Source organism: Nicotiana sylvestris, chromosome 11 (assembly GCF_000393655.2).
Source record: "Nicotiana sylvestris chromosome 11, ASM39365v2, whole genome shotgun sequence".
Lineage (NCBI taxonomy): Eukaryota > Viridiplantae > Streptophyta > Magnoliopsida > Solanales > Solanaceae > Nicotiana > Nicotiana sylvestris.
The window spans coordinates 139136953-139158235 of NC_091067.1; the positions used below are offsets into that span (position 1 = coordinate 139136953).

Here is a 21283-nt window from a genome sequence, read left to right on the forward strand (position 1 = left end):
ACACGCTCATCTCACGTGGGCTAGTTCTAGAAAAAAAAAAGAGAGAGAAAAATAACAATATTGACATAAGAATTGAACTCACAACCTCACTTAGAGAGGTACGCCCAATAATCATCACATTATATAATACTTTGACTATGGGTGCGCACACATATATTGAAATATTTTTGAAAATTATAACATTACCATACATAATTTAGGGAGAGGAGCATCGGTTCACGTGCCCCCATGGAACCCCCTAGATACGCCCCTGGCTTCTGGTGTCGGGAAGGTGTGAAAGTGGATTATGCAAGTTTCGTTGTATTTTGGTGGAGTCTTCCATTGAGAAAGTGAGCTTCGATTACAATTCAGAAAGGAAATCACGACAATCAATTTAACCAAGAAAGGAGTACTATTACGTTGTAAATTTGGTGTTGATATTTTAAACTTGCTTTACTTTTGCTCCCTATTTTAAGTGACTTTTGCACTTATAAATGTGTCTCATTCATCTTACACCGTACTAAGTCGAGGTGAACACGAGTGGTTACAAGAGGGGAAGTAATGTTCCACTTTCTTTTAGCTGCACATAACAACAGAAAGGGAAGAAGAAATACCTCCCTGGTCGAGGTGAACACGAGTGGTTATAAGAGGGAAGTAATGTTCCACTTTCTCAATGAGTCCATCTTCCTCTTCACATCGTCCTCTTGTCCCTTCCTAAGGTTGAAGATGGTTCTCTGGGACAGTCATATTCCTGTTCACTAGTTTTATACATCTTTTATTTCATACATCTCTTAGAAGTTTTGGTTTCTTCCTCTCTTGGTCCCGTCCCTGTCATCACTTAATATGTTCTCATTTAACATACACTGGCTGATCTTTTTCTCTTATTGGTTGGAAAAAAAAATACTGACATTCTGTTTCAGCTCATGGAACTATGTGAATTGGTCCTGGTTTGTGGCTTAACCTGCGTTGTCATCCTTTTTTAAAAAAAAATTCCAAAAACCTTATTGATTGTTATAAGATTTTAGTTATCTATCAACTTTGTTAACCGTTATTTGGGATATATCCACTTCCTCCAGGAAATGGTTCGTTTGATGAGGGAAAAGCGCTTTCCTGCTGCTTTCAAGTGTTACTATAACTTCCATAAAATTAATGAGCTATCAAGTGACAACCTGCCATTCAAAATGGTGATCTATGTATATAGTGATTCAGGCTTCCGCCGGTACCAGAAAGAGATGAGGTCTATTTTGAACTATTTCAACAGAAATTTGTCACCCCATCCCTCTTTTTCTCATCATTCTGGCAAAATAATATTTTACCTTTTGGGTTCTGCTGCATATCTATTGTGATGTTCTTGATTAAAAAAATTCTTGTCATGTCAGGCACAAACCAGGACTGTGGCCTTTGTATCGAGGTAATATTTGTTGATCTATTGTTTCCAACCAAAATTGAACTGATCTGCTAGCTGCTATAGTTGCTAACCTGTAAAGCCTTTTAAAATTGCTATCCTGTAAAGTGTTTAACATGGAAATGAGACACTGTTTTCTGTCGTAATTTTACTATAAGAGGAATTGCCAAGGATACGGCCGAAACTACTCATTCTCGTCAGATTTAAGAGGATCCTTCTTTCTCTTCTAGGAGTAAACGAGCGGTTTCATTGCTGGTGCTTGAGATGATGTGAAACTTTTGTTAGTCCTATTTAAGGACAGAGTTATGGTATTGAAAAGGCATATAAATTTTTGACGCAAGGGTAATTTTTGATGGATTATTATATGCAGCGGAAGCAATCCCAGTATCAAAATCACATGTAATTTAGACAACTAGCATAAACGGATTTCACGGGTTACCTCTTGAAGCGTGAACATATCTCTTCTACCACATGAGCCTTCAGTTCCATAACTTCTCAATGGAATCTCCATCACCCGCACAATCGTGATCCTCGAACGTTCCACGGTCTTCTACTGTGTTACCCAAATAATACCCGAAAATAGCAATTTCGTGTGGGCGAAATTTCTAGGAAAACTTGGCTGAAAATTTCAGCCACCATGTACTCATCCCTCTAGGTGGAAAACCTTATGTATTTATAGCACAAGTTTTAAGGGTTAAGACCCTTTTCCAAAACCTGTTAGGTTTTCTTTTCCACCAGAAAAAGGATTCCTTTATTTCCTATTATTTAGGCACAGTAGGGACCACAGAATTTAATTAACAAGGCTTCCAATTATGGAATTAATTTGTAATTTTCGAAATTAATATCCACCATAATTAATTACGAATTATTCCACTAAAAATTCGTAATTACACTCCTTATTCAATTTCGAAATTCATCCATTAAATCTTATTTAACTCCCCATGTTAAGATTCAGATACGAATCAATTAAATTAAATTACTGACGATTTAATTTATTGATTATTTCCTTTAGACTTTCGCTTAACTTATTTCATGTGTCGGATACAAAATCCACCGGCCGGGTTTACACATGAAAACTTATAAGCTTTCATAAAGGTATATCATCAATCTCTAAACCGAGACATGGATTCCATCAACTAACTATTACTTCGCCAATGTATATTATTATTATCCAATTTACCAGGCATATTGACCCACGAAAGAATCTCGCCTTTTAATAAATCAAAACAATAATAATATACACAGCTAATAATAATTATATCAAGATTAAGAGTATAAGTACATTTAATGGCTAGAGAGTTTATTTTATTAAGTCAGTATAAAATACTTATCTCTACCTGGTCCGTTCAATACATACAAAATGTACTAGCACAAGAAGTTGGAATTAAACCATTCCCATAATCAAGATTAATTATATTTAATCTTGTGCTACAATCATTCCTGATGGTTTGTCCAATTCCATCATTAGATTGTGAACTCAAACTTTATACTTATAAGAACCGATGATTTAATCTTCCGTGTATAAGCTAAACTCTATACACTAAATCATCTACTATATAAGCAAAGGACACAGACTATTATATGATCTATTTAAAACTTTATTAAAACTGAATAAACAATTATTTCATAATAAATACTATATCTAAACCAAACTCATGGTTAATAGTATATATCCCAACAATCTCCCACTTAAACTTTTAACCATGATAATTATTAGAATATACTATATCCAAATGCATGGTTAATAGTATATGCCCCAACAATCTCCCACTTAGACCCATAACCATGCATCTACAACTTTCTCAGGCATTCTTTTACATGACTATTAAAAGTCTTCACCAAATAAGGTTTTGTTAAAGAATCTTGCCAAGTTATATCTGATGCAATTTTTGTCCAGTAGTACTTTGTCGTAATTATCTAGTTTGGTATTAAACTCTTTGGAGATCCTGTTACCGAAACTATCCCAAGAATGAACACCGAACTATAATTTTCTTTAGCTTTCTCCCACTAAGACGAAGTACCACTAATATTACCTTCGTTACCTCACGACATTGAAATATTAGTGACTTCTTACTATAGTGTTCAATGTTCAAACATCACTCCCACTCGATAAAGGCATATTATGTCTATTAACGTTCTCCCACTACTTAAATGCAATGGAACGTCAATTCTGACGTGTGGGTTTTGATGTTCTTGAACATCTAGTTATTTCTTTGCCCAGTTCCTGTAAAAATAGTTTACTTCTAGGAACATGTTTTATTAAACAGTCCTTATCTAGAAAAATGCATTTGTTTTAACAATTGCCTTATTTTCTTTAGGACAATAAAATAAAGCTTCATTCGTTTTCTTGGATATTCGATAAACATGCACCTATCCATCCTTAGTTCCAACTTACATATCTGCTTTCCCTTTCAGCACATATGCGGGATAATCCTATATCTGAACATGCCACAGACCAAGCTTACATTCAGTCCACAGTTCTATAGATGTCCCAGGTACTAGCTTAGAAGGAACTAAATTCAGAATGTAATTTGAAGTTTCCAGGAAATATTCCAAAAATAAATAAGGCAAATCTGAATAACACGTCATTAGTCTATCCATATCCAAAAGAGACTTATTTCTTCTTTCTACTACACGACTCTATTATGGAGTTTACGGTGTAGTCAATTGAGATGTAATCCCTATTCTGATATGTAACTAAAAAACTCTTTAGAGAGATGCTCGCCACTACAATCAAATTGTAGTAACTTAATATATTTCTTTGGTGCTTCTCTATTTCAAGTCTTAAAAACCTTGAATTACTTAATTCATTAAGACTTACAGTGCATCAAATAAATATATTAATATTTTGAGTAATCATTTATGAACGTCATAAAATACTCAAAATCTATCTCTTACGAGTATGTTCATTTAACCATACAAATCAGAAAGGATTCATTCTAGCTTATCACTAGTTTTATTTCCTTTTAAAGGGAAACATCTTTTAGTCAAATTTCCTTCCAAACAGGATCCACAAGTTGGTAGTGCCTCTACTTTCAATGAACCTTAAGGTCCATACTTGACCAACTTGAAATCCTATCCAGATTAATATGACTTAGATAAAAGTGCACAGATAAGTTTTACTCAATTTTGAAGAACATATTCTCTTATGAGGTAGACTAATATTGTTCTGTTCAGGAGAGACATCAATATATAATAACAAGGTCATGCATTCATGTACCACAAGAGATAAAGTGTTTATTAAGCTCAATAACTCAAGAGTTATTCGAAAAATAAAACAAATATCCATCTCTTATTTTGCCCAGAAACCGGAATTAAATTCCTTCTAACAAAAGTACATATATTGCATCCTTAAAATTAATGCCTTATCACTAAAAGAAAATTTTAACAAGTAATACGACAAATTGCATAAAATCATTGTGGAGTTGAGATAAAAATATTAAATAGATCATAATAAGTCAAAACACTGAATAGTAAAATTCAGACTGCATTCAATATTTATATACATACATGCATCTGGAATAATAAATTTCGATGGGAAAAGAATTATTCATGCAAAGTATATTATATAATGCAAGAATTATACAATCCAAAAATAAATAGAACCAACTCAGATGGAGAGCATACTATTATTTTCAGTCAATTGTATATAACTTTTTAATACAAAAATTTTAAAACACACTACACATATATGTCATGCATCTTGAATAGCAATTTCGATGGGAAAGAACTACTCATGCAACATACATATGCAATGCCAGATTATTCACTCCAATAATTAAAACAGACCCAACTCAGATGGAGAGTATACTGTTAATTTAAGTCAAGTGAACATCATTTTTAATAGCTCTAGTTTCATTGATCCAACATGTATACTCAGATGGAGAGTAAGTACACGATATCAATTACTAGTATTTCACCTAGTGAGCTTACAATAAATTTATCCGATATGGAGGAAGACCTAAAGTCAACGCATAAATTTATTACTCACTTGAAATTAATAGTGGAAGACCATAGAAATATATTTCTATCACCACTTAATCATGATTGTATTGTAGTTACAAAATTGATTCAACCCTTTAAGCTCAGATGGAGAGTTAATACTGGTTATCAATAACTAGTAACTATAGCCAGTGAGTTCATAATAAATTTATCCGATATGGAGGAAGACCTAATGTCAACGCATAAATTTATTATCTCACTATAAATAAAAAAAATGAAGACCATAGGGGTTTATTCCCATCACCACTTTATCACAACCACAAACTTTTCTCTGAGGATTAAGTTCCATATTTAAAAAAAATGCTCAATACCCATTTAAACAGTCTTAAAATACTAAAATTAATATTTCACACTGTATAGTGGTGATTATTGTTGACTGGACTATTTCTGATAAATCTACCAAATTTCATATCAATCAAAAATTGCGACCAAATTTGGAAAATTATCATTTTAAGCATTTTTTTAAGAATTTAAAATATGACCTACATTTTTTTTATCATATACCAATTCATGTCAAATCAACATGTGTTATCATGTTCCAGATTAGACATATAAAATGATAGAAAGAATGACTTTTCGTATGTAAATCACATTTTAATCCGTCAAACCTCCAAAAAAACTCACCTAAACGATCCCAATTCGTCAAAATATGATGTGATTCACTGCATTGCAGTGAGTTCTTCTTAAATGATCGTTTCCAATGATCCTACCGAATTTCAGGTCATTCGGAGATCGTGAAATTCATGATCGCCAAAAACTAGACCAAATTCGAATAAATTATTTTTTGGCGTAGTCAGGATTAAATCCATGTGATTTGCATTCTTGCTATATATCATATCAAGTTAAATCATCATGTTTCAGATTTAACACAAATATAGCCGATATATAAAGAATAATTTTTCATATTTATAACAAATTCAATTTAATAAACTGCTTGAAAACCCATCTAAACGACCTCAAAATGCCAAAAAAACAACATGATTCACTGCATAGCAAGGAGTTTTTTTTTCACTAGATCGTTTTCGATGAACCCACCAAGTTTCAGGTTAATCGGAGTCCGTCAAATTCATGACCACTAGCCTGTAACCAAACTCGGAGAATAACCGTTTTAAGTAGTTTCATGAATTAAAATAAATATGATATTGATTTCCATTCTCCTTATAATTACACTATGAGCTCAAGGCATATATTATTTTCTTCCTATTTCTAGGATATATAATATCTCCTTTTGCAATAAATTATCCTTTTATTAAATACATAAGAACCTGAGATATTATATTTTCTCCCGTTCAGTGAAAACCCCAATATCTCTTCTCATGGGTGGAGTTAGTTTCACTAGTACCCAAAGATAAATACTCTTTTTCTAGTTATGAACCTCCACCATTAATGTAGATTTCTCAAGGATAATTTTCACATGGTATATTAAACATATTTCAATGACTCAAATAAATAGACCATTTTGTGGATCCTACTTATTAATCATAATGCTCAATCCATGAATAGATATAATTTCACATGTACAAATTTACTAAGAATTTTTCATGAGTTCAAATAAACAAACCACTTCAGTGGTAACTATTTATTACTCATAAAATTCTCAATTTACAAGTGAATATATATTTAGCTCATAAAATTATTTTATGGTAGACCATAGCTTAAAAGTCATACCAACATTATAAAACTCATACAACATACCGTCATATTTCACTTAATTAGAACCTCCAATCAGAGAACAAAATTCTTCATCGAAAATCCAAACTAGTAATCACGTAGGGCATGAAAATATAAACTTAAATTTGAGAAATTTTTTATGCACAAACATGCCAAACGCTCCAATCATTAGTCATCCAGGATATCAAATAGAGAATTTTACTTTCTTACAAAATAATTATATCATTACACAATATGAATTATACCTTGTAAGACCTAGTCAATAAAATCTTACACCTCTATTATTGAATTTAATACAACAACACGTTTATTTGCTAATAGTCAATGTGTAAACCTATTATATGACTAATATTTAATCATGGGGACCATGGGGAGTCATCCCCAACACCATTGAATTAAAAAAGATTTAAAATTATTAAGAAATAATTTCCATAAAATAGAAAAACGTCCAAAACACAGTCCAAACGACCTCAAAACGCCGAAAAATACCATGATTCACTGCTTTCTCACCACGGCGTTTCCGATGGACCCACCAAATTTCAGCTCAATCGGAGTCCGTCAAGTTCGTTGACCTCCGAAAATTCCGGCTATTCGGTCAAAAACAGGTTTTGCGTTTTTCTAGGGTTTATCCCAAAAAATTCAGATAATCTCAATCAAATATCAATAAGAAAACATATATCTCATGATTATAAGAATAATCCATAAATTATGCACAGTTAATTCACAAAACAGCAGTGCAGTTTTTCAGAAAACCACATATATATGTAATTCAAAAAATGCACATAAACACCATATTCTTGTTTCATGAAAAACTTAGTTATCTAATTAGATGTGAGTGAGCTCTGATACCAATTGATGGATTATTATATGCAGCGGAAGCAATCCCAGTATCAAAATCACATGTAATTTAGACAACTAGCATAAACGGGATTTCACGGGTTACCTCTTGAAGCGTGAACATATCTCTTCTACCACGTGAGCCTTCAGTTCCATAACTTCTCAATGGAATCTCCATCACCCGCACAATCGTGATCCTCGAACGTTCCACGGTCTTCTACTGTGTTACCCAAATAATACCCGAAAATAGCAATTTCGTGTGGGCGAAATTTCTAGGAAAACTTGGCTGAAAATTTCAGCCACCATCTACTCATCCCTCTAGGTGGAAAACCTTATGTATTTATAGCACAAGTTTTAAGGGTTAAGACCCCTTTCCAAAACCTGTTAAGTTTTCTTTTCCACTAGAAAAATGATTCCTTTATTTCCTATTATGTAGGCACAGTAGGGACCACAAAATTTAATTAACAAGGCTTCCAATTATGGAATTAATTTGTAATTTTCGAAATTAATATCCACCATAATTAATTACGAATTATTCCACTAAAAATTCGTAATTACACTCCTTATTCAATTTCGAAATTCATCCATTAAATCTTATTTAACTCCCCATGTTAAGATTCAGATACGAATCAATTAAATTAAATTACTGACGATTTAATTTATTGATTATTTCCTTTAGACTTTCGCTTAACTTATTTCATGTGTCGGATACAAAATCCACCGGCCGGGTTTACACATGAAAACTTATAAGCTTTCATAAAGGTATATCATCAATCTCTAAACCGAGACATGGATTCCATCAACTAACTATTACTTCGCCAATGTATATTATTATTATCCAATTTACCAGGCATATTGACCCACGAAAGAATCTCGCCTTTTAATAAATCAAAACAATAATAATATACACAGCTAATAATAATTATATCAAGATTAAGAGTATAAGTACATTTAATGGCTAGAGAGTTTATTTTATTAAGTCAGTATAAAATACTTATCTCTACCTGGTCCGTTCAATACATACAAAATGTACTAGCACAAGAAGTTGGAATTAAACCATTCCCATAATCAAGATTAATTATATTTAATCTTGTGCTACAATCATTCCTGATGGTTTGTCCAATTCCATCATTAGATTGTGAACTCAAACTTTATACTTATAAGAACCGATGATTTAATCTTCCGTGTATAAGCTAAACTCTATACACTAAATTATCTACTATATAAGCAAAAGACACAGACTATTATATGATCTATTTAAAACTTTATTAAAACTGAATAAACAATTATTTCATAATAAATATTATATCTAAACCAAACTCATGGTTAATAGTATATATCTCTAACAATTTTAAGAGTGTACTCCAGGGAAACAAAGCGTTACATGGTCATGTTATATATGAACAACGTTACATGGTCATGTTATATATGAACAATCTATAGGACATCAACAAATTCATCAGAGTACATCTGCATTTGATTTTTGAGTTGCAATTCAAAATTAAATATATTTTATGACCTGTTCTATGGACTGGTGGTGTCAAAAGTAGGAAAGCTAGTTGAATATGTGTTGGCAGAAAATTCATGATTATTTTCTGTGGATAGAAAATGGAAGGTTAAATTACCAATTCTCATTCCATTCATCTCTTCTAGGTCGTGAACCTTGTGAGAGGATCAGTTTGCAAAGATTTTCTGCTTTAGAGCTCTATTTTGCCAACACCCCCCCCCCCAACCCCACCCTCCAAGCTCCCTCTTTGTCCTGCTTCATGATTGATATCTTCATTCATTTTACTCCAGTTCTTCACCTCGTATTTTCTTTTATGTTTCACTAGAAGGGTAGGGTGGTCTCCACTAATTGAGAGTCCTCTCTCACTCATAGCATCATCTTTTGCACTGTAAGTTGCTGATGTAGTTGTTCACAGGCTTTTTTGTCGACCTGGATTTATTCAAGGCCAATGAGGAGAAAGCTGCTGAAATGATACAAAGTAGCAATCATATGGTAAAAAATGAGGAAGAGGACAGCAGTTTAGCTGATGAAGATGCAAATCTGATGGTTAAATTGAAATTTCTTACTTACAAGGTAATGCAGCTTTCAAATAAGCTTTCATTAACAGTGAGTTGATGTCCCTCTTGCCTGTTTGTGAGTTGAAACTGGTCGTTCTGCTTCTACTAGAGGCATATTTTTTCAAGCTGTGGTTATCATTTAATTCACTTGTTATAATGCAGAATAGAGTAGTGCATGGAATAGGTTTTAATTATTTCTTGATTACCAACTATAACCTAAACAATAAGCTTGTGAGAATTGAGACTGAAAAAACAATCTTAGGTTGAGTTACTATGAGGTAATTTAACTTACAAGCTTGCTGCCTTTATCTTGCATGATCACTAAGGGGTCCCCCCTGTCTGGGCAAGAGCTTAACAGTTGGGTCCATAGCAGTGTCAATGGGTCTACGACCTATCACTTCTGTCTCCTCAAGAATGTGAAATGGCAATACCTGATTTAGACTGAGAGACCTGAATGCCTAGAAAATACTTCAATCTGTCTAGATCTTTAGTTTGGAAGTGCTAAAAGAGATGTTGCTTCAATTTAGTAAAATCATCTTGATCATTCAAAACATAGAGTGACCTAGGCAACCGACAAACAAGACAACTACACTCACCCCGAGCAACAAAGCTAGGTGGTGGCTCTATATAAACCTCTTCCTCAAGATTTCTGCGAAGAAAAACATTTTTAATGTCCAACTAATAAAGAGGCAATGACGAACTACAACCATGGATAGAAAAAGACGTTCATATGTTAAACCGCAGGAGAAAAGGTATGACTTGTAATCAAGCCCAAATTTTTGAGTGTAACCTTTGGCAACCGGTGAGCCTAAGTCGATCAATTTGACCATCTGGACTAACTAACATAGATTTACCTGGAGGCAAAGGAACAAGCTCCCAATTACCATTAGTGTGAAGAGCCAACATCTTTCTGATCATAGCCTCTCGCCATCTAGGATGAGAGAGCGCTTCACCTGTAGACTTAGGGATATAAACAGTGGAGAAAGAAGACAAAAAGGCATAAGGGTCTGACGATAACCGGAACTCGCTGTCATAATTGGGATTAGGATTATGAGTGGAGCGAGTACCTTTTCGAAGAGCAATTTGGAAGACTGGGAGACAAGTCCATAGTAGTTGAAGGATCCGGTGCAAGACGTGAATCATCTGAACCTAATACGGGACGCTAACAGAGATTATAAGTCAAGAGTGGTGGAGATGTAGAATGTGGAGTTGTAGGCGGTGGAACTATAAATGGAAGAGATGTAGGTAATGGAGCCGAAGTTGTTGTAGAAGATGCAGGAGAAATAATGACAGAGACCCCAATAGATGGAAGTGGTAACACCTCATAAATGTCTAGGTCTTCACATGGATCTGTGAAGTACGGTTGAGTTTCGAACCTCAAAGAAGGTAACACCATCGGACATAAAGTACCGTTGGAGTTCAGGTGAGTGCACCCTAAAATAAGATAAAAGAATAAAAAAAAAGACCATAGTAGATCTATGATTAGCCCTCGGTCGGGATGGTCCTGTCGAAGAACTTGATTCATGTAAAGAAAGAAACTTAGGATAGGAGACTTATGGAAGCAGCAGGGCTGGGTCTGCGAGTGAAACCCCAAAACCTCTAATCCACTAATGCCTATCAAATAAGAGTCCTACCGAGGATCCGGTGTCTAAGGTGTCTAGGATTTCTCCCAAAAGTAAGTAGGAGTGCCTTACAGTCTAGGAAAACGGCTGATCCAACTACAGAACAAATACAGACATAAACATCAAAAATACCGCACAGAGCTCCCGCTCTAAAAAGTTGGAACACGGACTACCAGAGACCAAGGCTCCAATCGCAGTGGAGGCAAAGAAAAAATTTAAGGGATTTCCATTTGTGTAAGTGTTTATGAATTGTGAGTAGAGTTCCGCTTATTTGTACTTGTGGGAGAATGCTGGTACCAATGGACTAGCAGAGGTACGTACCAGTTGCCTTGAAAATTACCCCTTTTTCAAAGAAGCGATGTAAAGTCGAGGAAGGGGTGAGATACAGAATTCATAGTTCTTAGATCATATAGCTGGAATTTTGTTACCCTTTCTCAGGAAAAAAAGATCATATAGTTGGAAGGGGTGAGATATAGAATTCATAGTTGCCTAACCCTTTTGCTCTAAGGTTCTTTACGTGTTGAGCCCGTGAAGTGCATTAAAATAGTGAAAGTGACAGTCTCGGGAGACTCAGTTTTGCTTTTCAAAGTAATATGGTTCTCGGTTATCCGTCCACTTAATAAGATCTAAATTTTGGAACATAATTTGTTAGCATGCTATGTTGCTTTGAAATTTATCACACGTTGAGCAAAGCAATTTCATGTTAGTTTTTATTTCTTTACTGTGCAGTTGAGAACTTTTTTGATCCGTAATGGCTTGATGACTCTTTTCAAAGAAGGCCCTTCTGCGTACAAGGCTTATTACCTGAGGTGAGGTTTATTTTGTTGGTCCTTTGTTCTTCAATGGTCAACCTCTAGTTTGAACTCCTTGGTGGCTTCATATGCATTGTATCTTTGTTTCACATTGTTCAATAAAGAGCTGCTGCTACATTGTAGCCGACATAATTCAATAATAATAAATTGTTCCATCCACATCTTAGTTGGTCTTTTAAGGGGTGTTATCATCATATAATGAAGTGCTACAGTTCTAATGATTTATCTAAGTTTCTGAGATGCTCATATTGATTTGTCATGATCAGCCTTCACATTATGATTTTGTACAGCCAAATCTCTGTTGAATCCACTAGGCTATTAAATTATTGCCGAACTTCTAGTTTCCAGATCTTATTTTTCCAGTCTGACTAGTGTAAGTACCCTGAATCTCGACTTTATTTTTTTTTAAATAGCTGTTATTTTTACCCAAGTTTTTGAGGCTGTCTCTACTGTTTCTTCCATTTTTTCAGTGTGTTGGAACCATCAGTCTGTATTTTTACATAGCTTGTGGTTTTATGTCTGTATTGTCTTATCAATCCTCAAGGATAATTATTATATCAATCTCTATAACAGTATGGTCAATACAGGCAAATGAAAATTTGGAATACTTCAGCAGCCAAGCAACGGGAACTCTGCAAGATGCTTGATGAATGGTAATACTAAATGAACTTATCATTTTTTACGATTAGTCACTTTTCTTTTCCCAGTGTAGCAAATCTTACTGGGACTACTTTTTTCAGCGCAGTATACATACAGAGAAAATATGGGAACAAACCATTGTCATCATCCAACTTATCATTTTCTACGATTAGCCACTTTTCTTTTCCCAGTGTAGCAAATCTTACTGGGACTACTTTTTTCAGGGCAGTATATATACGCAGAAAATATGGGAACAAACCATTGTCATCATCCACATATCTAAGTGAAGCTGAGCCCTTCCTTGAACAATATTCAAAGCGTAGTCCACAAAATCAGGCTTTGGTAGGATCTGCTGGAAATTTAGTCAAAGTTGAAGATTTCATGGCCATTGTTGAAGGACAAGATGAAGAGGGTGATCTCAAGTCGGAGAAAGATATTGCACCTTCAAGCCCTAGTATTCCCAGCAAAGACATGGTCGCGAAGAATGAGGGTCTCATTGTTTTCTTTCCAGGTAAGATTGAACTGGTTTTGAATTCCCAGATTGTATACAATATTTGAATCTTTTATGGTTGTTTTGTGTTATCTTGCTCTCTAGTAGTTGGCCTGTACCCCAGTTGTGGGATCATACTGGATGTTGTTGTTGTTGCAGTAGTAGTTGGCCTATAGTGGATGATGTAACTCTGGAGTCTTTTATGTATTTTGTATGTAATGTACCTCTTTTGTTTTTAGAACCTCTCGCACCTTTAATTATGCATTCTTTTTGACTTGCTATGCTAAATTACAGGAATACCAGGTTGTGCTAAATCTGCACTTTGTAAGGAAATACTGAATGCTCCATGAGGGCTTGGAGATGATCGACCAGTTCATAGTTTAATGGGTGATCTTATCAAAGGTATGAGGTGCTTTTTAACATCTTTTGGAATGCTCCTTATTTATACAGGAATTTGATTTTGCATGTCCATGCGTCTTGTGCCATTAGGTTGTTGGTGTATATCATGTATTCTCCCTGTCTCATCTTGTACAATAGTATTTGACAAGCACAGGATCTAAGATGTGAATTTTCCTTATATATTGAAGCAGTAATAGTGGAAGGATATCTTCAAACTAATGGTTGAGAGTTAGTTGATAGAAAAAAACCACGTCAAGATTTAATTTTTTTTGATAGTCTAATGGATTTGGATTCTTAAAAGTTGTGAAAGTTGTATAGAAATAGAAGGGCGTTAAGCATTTTGGGACATCCCATAATGGAAAGAGTTTTGTGTAATTGAGACAAATGGAGTATCTATTTTATTCTGACAAGCATTTGCTCCTGAATACAGGTTGGAACCAATTGAAGAAAATTTAACTTGGAACTAAATCATTGTGATCTTGTTCTTTCTTGCCACAAACTTCTGATTCCCGAATTTTTCACTAATAATATCCTTCTTTTTCTTGCTTGAGGACTCAACTTTTTCTCAGATAATAAAGTTTGATCTCTTTATGTCCATCATATTAATAGGTAGATATTGGCAAAAAGTTGCTGATGAACGCCGAAGAAAACCTTACTCGATCATGCTTGCTGATAAGAATGCACCAAATGAGGAAGTATGGAGACAGGTAGGTTTTTGTATTTGCTAAACTGTTACCTGAGTAGTACAAATCATTTGATGCAAAAGGCACTTTTATGGTTATTCTCACTTCCAAATTAGCATAAGATGCAGTGGTAGTGCTACAAATAATGATACCATACGAGATTATGAAATCTAGTTATAGCATCTGTTCTCTGTACTTCGCATACAACTTTTATAATGCCACGGAATGCATCTTCTAGTTTAGAGTGCTGCGGAATTCATATAAAGAACTTGAGTTTTTAAGGTTCTTTCAGTTTGGAAATAACATAAGATGTATTGGTAATGCTTCAAATCATGATATCCAGATTTGTCTCACAGGGTTTTATTCTCATCGTTGCAGATTGAGAACATGTGCCTAAGCACCAAGGCATCTGCTATTCCAGTTGTACCTGATTCAGAAGGTCTTGTTAGAAAGTTCCTCTGTAGTTTCTGTTGCATACATTTTGGATAACCTGTTATGCTGCTCCCACGCAAGTCTGCTTTAATTTATGAAATGTTGGGGCACCTGATTTAGTAATTCACCCAGTGCTCCAGTGGCTTTGTTTTGCATTTCTTGCTATGTTGTTTCAGATTTGTGTTATTGACAATTCTTGTTTCTTGCTGAGTGAAAAATTACGTCCGATTCTGGTGGAAGCATGGAAAATGCTTCCCACCTATGCCTCTGACCTTCCCACCTACACTCCTGGCTTTTGTGTAATCTTTAATTAGACTGGTGAAGCTCTGTATCATCTTGTTATATCCTTTTGTTTCTTGGAGAACAATTATAGGCTAATCTTCATGGTGCTTGCACAAAATGATGATTTACATTACCTTGCTTTACAGCCAGTGACATTGGTAGTGGTAGTAAGAGAATTGTTTATTGGAAAGTTCATTTGTTTTATCTTGGGTCATACTCATCTATGTGTACATATGGGTCTTAGTTACTGCTTGGTCAATCATGCAGGAACTGAAATCAATCCATTCTCTGTTGATGCACTTGCGGTTTTTACATTCCGAGTACTTCACCGAGTTAATCATCCGGTACTTAACTCTTCACATTACTCCGTCCTTGTAAACTGCTCTTCAGCCATTTCCTCCCTTCTACTTGGATATCTATGTCTTAGACCTCTCTTTTCTGCTGTGATCCTGAAGGGAAATCTTGACAAGTCATCTCCAAAGGCTGGATATGTGCTGCTAATGTTTTATCACCTTTATGAGGGAAAGGTACAAAATCTTATTGCGCTAACAAGATTATGTGAGATGTTTATCTTAAATGAACTGTATTTCATTACTTATTAGAATAAATAATAAATAAGTAAATAAATAAATGAGCCGTTTGTATATGATTCTTTTGGTACACTTCCACTCAGAGTCGTCAGGAGTTCGAGAGTGAGCTTATTGAACGTTTTGGCTCACTTGTCAGAATGCCTCTACTGAAACCTGAAAGGTTAGTAAGATTTCTTTCTTATGACCCCCCTTAATGATGGTTGGACTCTTCAGCTTGAAATGATTGTATTGCTTACTACGTGTTTAGGTGGCTTTTTCCTTTCCTCTTTGTTTGATTAGTTCATTATGTTAGATTGTAGTTCGAACTCGGCAATAAACAAAGCCTGACATATAAGTAGAGAAGGGCAAAGGGGCGAGCCCATCATCTTTGCTACGACCTCAGGGTTGAGAGGAAGCAAATGCTCCCACAACAGACCCAGCCTTTGCTCCGATTGGAGCTTCTCCTCTTCGACTTGAGAGATTTCTTGCGAAATTTCTTGAAGTCTTATAAAAGAATCCATGGCTACACTCAATGCTTTTATTGCCGACTTCTAAGTTCCTCTTCGTCTCTATGAGATGTTAGAGTGCTGTTAGTCACAGCAGTCACATCAGCTGAAGTGTGTTTAGGGTTTAGGGTGAAAGAAAAGAAACAAACGTGTAATAATAAAAGCATGTGTCTCCTTGTGGCATTTTTCTTTGATAATGTGCAAGCAATACAAGTACATTATCGGTACCATAAAGTAAATCCACAAAAGAATGATTCCTTACAAACCAAAACTGATCTATTATATAAACATGAACATTATTGGCACACCAAAAGAATTAGGAATGACAAATTATTCCCCAAATGTACATAGTCATTCTTTATTTCTTCAAAAGCTCTTTTTTCTCTTCCAGTGGAATAGTTGAGGTGCACACAAGCTGGTCCTGACACCTAAGTTGCTCCGACACGGCAGTTTAGGTGCCGTACCCATGTCGACACGACACTACTATGGGTGTGGGTATGGGATCCGTACTGGATTTGGTCGAATAATTTTGGATACTTTGACCGCGGCGACGGAAAAATTCGAGATGAAATACAATTTGATTCTCGAAATCAGAACCAAAACTGGATAAATTTGAAGAAAATAGCATACCTATCTAGGAAATCAATCCTTCACTTATCTACAAGATGAGAATAAAAAAGAAATTCACACTTTACAAGCTATACATAAGTATTTCACAAATTTTCTCATAATTTGGATATATTTTTATTTTTTTGAATTATTTTAGTCGGATCCCCGCACCCATATCCGTACTAGGATCCGTATCACCGAATCTTAGAATTTACAGCTCGAAGGTCCAACCTCTATGAAAATGTTGGTTTATGTTTAGTTAACAATGACATGCTGAAAATGTTGGTTTATGTTTAGTCAACAATGGCATGCCAATTGGAAGAGTTGGTGGAAAGAGTTGGTGTGGATGCTAGGAGGAAGCTTCCTCCTTTGATGTCACCCATGACATCAAGAGGAGGTAGTTTGATGTCAGCAATGACATCAAGAGGAGGTCTTTACCTCTATAAATAGATGCACTCCTTCACTTGTAGAAATCATCCCAAAATAATACAATACATTGTAGTGAGTAGAGAGTTAAGAGAGAAATTCTCTTAAGTGTAATTGGGAAATCTCCCCTTCCTTTGTTAATATTAAAAGGACAATTGTTCTCTGGTGGACGTAGGATTATTTTGATCCGAACCACGTTAAATCTTGTGTTCTTTCTTTTACGTTTCCGCTAACAATTGGTATCAGAGCGACAGGATCCTTTAACGATCCAAGGAGGAAGAACAAGCAAATATGAGTTCCATGAAGTTTGAAATTGATAGATTCAATGGACGCAACAACTTCAATATCTGGAAGATCCAGATGATGGCGTTACTGCGGAGGGAAGGTTCAATCCATGCTATTGACAGAAAGTATCCTACGGATATATCAGCTCCCGACAAGGAGAAGATTGAAGGGGATGCATTGAGTGCAATCCAACTATCCCTTGCACCTAACGTGCTTTGTGAAGTGAGTACGGGTACCGAAGAGACGGCCAAACAGTTGTGGGAAAAGCTAGAAGGGCTATACCAAGACCGATCAGTGACAACAAGAATGTTGTTACAACGGCGTCTTCACACATTTAAGATGGGGCCAGGTACTTCGTTACAAGATCATTTAGATGCGTTTAATAAACTTGTCATGGACTTACAGATTGCAGGAATTAAAAGGGAGGAGGAGACGCTTGCATGTGCTTTGCTATTTTCATTGACTTCAGGATATCGTGATATTGAGAATTCAATGATGTATAGCAAGGAGCCTATCAAGCTTGAGCAAGTGCGGCAGGCACTTAACTCTAGTGATGTGCGGAGGCACATTGAAGGAGATAGAGATGACCAGGCAAGTGGCCTCTTTGTAAGAGGCCGGACTAGCCAACAGGGAAAGACCAAATCAAAGCACAGATCAAAGTCTCGTGTGAACAAGAAGAATACAGAGTGTTGGGGTTGTGGCAAGAAGGGGCACTTTGAACGAGATTGCCCAATGTCAAAGTCCAAGGAAAAGGCGAGTGCATCTACAGTTGAACAGGTACATAATTTTGATAATGATTATGTACTAACAACATCGTGTAATAATAATAGTAGTTATGAAAACAAATGGGTGTTAGACTCTGCTTGTACTCTGCATATGACGTTCCGAAAAGACTGGTTTAGCAGCTACGAGAAAAGTGGAGGAACCGTAGTAATGGGCAATAATGCAACTTGTGCAATAGTTGGCATTGGCTCAGTTCGGGTTCGCTGCCATGATGGAATCGTGAGGACTATTACACAAGTCCGTCATGTTCCTGATCTGAAGAAGAATTTGATCTCCTTGGGTACTCTGGATGAACAAGGCTACAGGTACATGAGCGAAGCAGGAACTATGAAGGTGACTAAAGGTTCTTTAGTCATGCTGAAAGGCAAGCTGGAGAATGGCCTTTACACATTGGCCGGAAGCACCATTGTTGGCTCTGCAAATGCATCTACAGTGCAGTTATCTAATGATGACAAGGCAAGACTATGGCACATGAGACTGGGTCATATGAGCGCACGTGGACTGGAGATGTTGAGCAATCGTAAACTTTTGGAAGGTGAGAAGATCAGCACGCTTGACTTCTGTGAGCACTGCGTTCTAGGGAAGCAGAAGAAGGTCAGCTTCAGCACTGGCAAACACAAGACAAGAGGAGTGCTAGACTACATCCATTCAGATTTATGGGGTCCTTCTAAACTTCCATCGAAGGGCGGAAAGAGGTATCTTCTCATTTTTATTGATGATTTCTCACGAAAGGTTTGGGTGTATTTTTTGAAGGCAAAAAGTGATGCTTTTGAAGCATTTAAAGAGTGGAAGATTTTGATTGAAAATCAAATGGAGCGGAAAATCAAGTATCTTCGCACAGACAATGGCTTGGAGTTTTGCAATGAAGAGTTTAATGAATTCTGCAAGGTTCATGGGATCTCAAGACATAGGACTGTCAGGCATACCCCACAGCAGAATGGAGTTGCCGAGAGAATGAACAGAACTCTTCTTGAAAAGGCTCGTTGTATGCTCTTACAAGCCAAAATGTCCAAAGTATTTTGGGCTGAAGCAGTTCACACTGCTGCTCATATTGTCAATCGATCTCCAGCATCGGCAATTGACTTTAAGACTCCGAATGAGGTATGGTCAGGTGAACCCTCTAACTATTCATACTTACGAGTATTTGGGTGTCCAGCTTATTATCACGTTAATGAAGGAAAGCTTGAACCAAGGGCTAAGAAGGCCATATTCGTAGGGTATGTGGATGGAGTAAAAGGGTACAAACTTTGGTGTTTGTCTTTACTCAAATTTATAGTTAGTAGAGATGTCACCTTCGATGAATCCTCTATACTTGATCCCCGTAAAGTTTCCGTGGAGTTTTCAGGAAACAAGAACAACGAGCAGGTGGAGCTTCCGGTGGAGCTTGCCAAGGAAAAGGATCAAGAGACTCAGGTTAAAGATGAGTCAGAAGATGTAGGCGTTGAAGAACTTGCTGTCAATGAACCATACACAATTGCGAAGGGGAGGGAGAAGAGGCAGACACGAGAACCGGAACGCCTTATAAATCAAGCAAACTTGATTGCATATGCGTTCGTAGCTGCACAAGAAGAGATTAAAGATCTGGAGCCCTCCTCGTATATTGAAGCAACTTCTTGCAAGGATGCCGCACAATGGCGGTTAGCCATGACTGAAGAGATGGAGTCTCTTCACAAGAATCAGACATGGGTCTTAGTGAAAAGACAAAAGGGGAAGAGGACAGTTGGATGCAAGTGGGTCTACCGAAAGAAAGAGGGAATTTCTGAAGTGGAAGATGTTAGGTTCAAGGCGAGATTGGTTGCAAAAGGTTTCAGCCAAAAGGAGGGAATTGACTACAATGAGATTTTCTCTCCGGTCGTGAAGCATAGCTCAATTCGCGTGCTACTAGCATTGGTTGCACAATTTGACTTGGAGCTTCAACAGCTTGATGTCAAAACTGCTTTCTTACACGGTGATCTAGAAGAGACAATCTATATGGATCAACCTGAAGGTTTCCTAGCTGAGGGAAAAGAAGATCACGTATGCCAACTAAAGAAGTCTTTGTATGGTTTGAAGCAATCCCCTAGACAGTGGTACAAGAGGTTTGATGCATTCATGACTACACATGAATTCTCAAGGAGTGCATTTGATAGTTGTGTGTATCACAAGAAGATGTCTGGTAACTCAATGATTTATTTACTGTTGTATGTTGATGATATGCTTATTGCTGCTAACAACATTACAGAGATAAATGCTTTGAAGAAACTATTGAGTAAGGAATTTGACATGAAGGATTTAGGAGCTGCAAAGAAAATCCTTGGTATGGAGATTTCAAGAGAAGACGATGTTGTACATCTTTCTCAGAAGAGGTATATTGAAAGGGTTCTCGAAAGATTCAATATGCAAACGTGCAAGCCTGTAAGTACACCATTAGCTCCTCATTTTAAACTTTCAGAGTCACAAATGCCTCAGTCCGAGGATGAGGTGGAGCATATGTCAAAGATTCCTTATGCCAGTGCAGTTGGTAGTATTATGTATGCTATGGTATGCACACGTCCAGATATTGCTCAATCTGTAAGTGTGGTAAGTAGATACATGTCCAACCCAGGAAAGAGGCATTGGGAAGCTGTCAAGTGGATATTGAGATATCTCAAAGGAGCTTCTAGTGTTGGTCTTACCTTTCGAAAAAGTGGTACAGGTATTTCAATTCTCGGTTATGTGGATTCTGACTATGCAGGAGATCTTGACAGAAGAAGGTCCATAACTGGATACATCTTTACCCTCGTTGGCAGTGCCGTCAGTTGGAAGTCGA

General features: G+C 36.3%; 1 pseudogene; it reads left to right on the plus strand.

Annotated features, from left to right (window-relative positions):
- Positions 1-1055: 1055 nt before the first annotated feature.
- LOC104227306 (tRNA ligase 1-like) overlaps positions 1056-21283 on the plus strand; it is a 31219-nt pseudogene continuing 10991 nt past the window's right edge.